The sequence below is a fragment of the Momordica charantia genome (genome assembly GCF_013281855.1).
Source record: "Momordica charantia cultivar OHB3-1 chromosome 9 unlocalized genomic scaffold, Mcharantia_2.0 BLBB01000009.1, whole genome shotgun sequence".
NCBI lineage: Eukaryota > Viridiplantae > Streptophyta > Magnoliopsida > Cucurbitales > Cucurbitaceae > Momordica > Momordica charantia.
This window is the reverse complement of record NW_028275167.1, coordinates 9983233-9985127: the sequence shown is the minus strand read 5'-3', so window position 1 is coordinate 9985127 and position 1895 is coordinate 9983233.

Below are 1895 nucleotides of genomic sequence, written 5' to 3'. Positions count from 1 at the left end.
ACCAAACACCCTCTAAATCATTAACATATCATTGATTTCCTTGTAGAATCTTGAACAGTTTGGTTTTGGTGTAGTAGAAGCCATGGGCACCTTTATCGAGCAAGTCATGATGATAATAGAAAAAGAAAACAATTTCTTAATTAGAACTCTAAGGAAGAAAGCTAGGCTTGAAATGGTGTTGAAAATGTGGGGTTTGTACTCCATGAAGTCTTTCCAGAAGAGAACACTCTCTTTTTATTCATAGTGTGCGGTCTACCAAGTGATCAAGTCTTAAAAGCACTATAACTCAGTCTAAATGGTTCAATTAAAAGAGAAAAAGACAGGTTATTTGAATACTAATAATTAATTAATAGACAGAATACTCACTATATTCTATTATAGCCCATAGTTATATATTACGTGGGTCTTGTCTATGGACGGTTCGGCCCTCACTTTGGTGTTGGAGGGATATCTTGGGAGTTCAAGATAGTTCTACCCTTGGATAAATCACTAGAGTTGTTTTGCTTGGCATGATGTCTGGCTTCCGAAGTCCTCTTCACCCGAGATATAGTGATCTAATCATCTATGACATGCTGCAATTTTCCTTGAGACAACCAATGTTTCTGCTTTTATTGGTTCAAATGGTACTTGGAGATGGCCATTACCACTGCTCTCCATTGATCTTCGTGAGATTTATCCGGACTTGTTCTTATTGGGAAAATTACTTACCAATAATATTTTTCCCTTCCACGGTTCATCAATGAAAATAAGCTAACCATAATAATAAGAGAAGAATATGGAAAGCACAAAAATGACACAAACAAATTTATACTGGTTCACCCAACTATGGGCTATATCTAGTCTTCTACGACAACAGGCGGTTCAACTATGATATTGGGATAAATACAACGGGCAATACAATAATCTCTCAAATGTAGAGGCCTCGACAAAAGCCACCTACCTTCTAAGAACTACAACAATGGAATCCTAGGAAATACGATTAAAAAGCTCACCAAATACCCAAAATAATAGGTCGTCGACGATGCACTACAACCTCAATATCTCGCCTCTGAAACTCTGCCAAACACTGCTGTCATACCTCTAAAATAAAGCCCCAACTACTATTCACGGCCGCCCTCGATGTGTGCAATAACACCCATCAGCCACAACTAAAAAGTTTGTGCTTCTACACATTACTACTGCACATTTTATTTTCACAGCCCGGTTGATTTCTTTGAGGCGGCTTGAGACCAAAGAATAGGTTTGTTACAAATTAAAGCCTAAACATAATGGTTTTGAGCTTTTGTATTTTATGACCCAATTTGTCTCCACATCCTAACAGTTCTCTTTGTCGTTCTCGGCAAGGAAAGCATATTTGACTCTTTGGATTCCAACTTCTTCGAGTCTCTTCTCAATGTCTAGTGCATGGACTGTGCTCCATCCTTGCCGTCTGTAAGTTAAGTAAAATTGCAAGTTTGATTTCTTAGTTTTTGAATTTTTCTAGTCCAAGATCTAGTTTCTAGGATGTTGTTAGGGTTATTTTTTGTTATAGTCAAGTCAATTAGGTTGCTATTCTTATGGATAGTGAAGTAGTTGCCTTTTATGTGGAATTAGTTGAGTCTATTTCTAGACTTAGGGCGTGTATAAATATGTAGCATCATTGAATGAAATATACACATCTATACTTTCTCATTTGTCTCTCAACAATAAGAACTACAATGGTATCAGAGCCTTAAATTCTTAAGCGATTTGTGAGTGAGTATTAGTGAAATATTCCCAAGAGAAACTCAGTGATACACCTGTAAGAGTTGTGACCAATGGAGTTAGGATCAAACAATCTTTCTTCACTGGCTTCACCTGTGTTTGATGGTGAAAACTACCAAGCATGGGCAATCAGAATACAAGCCTACATGGCT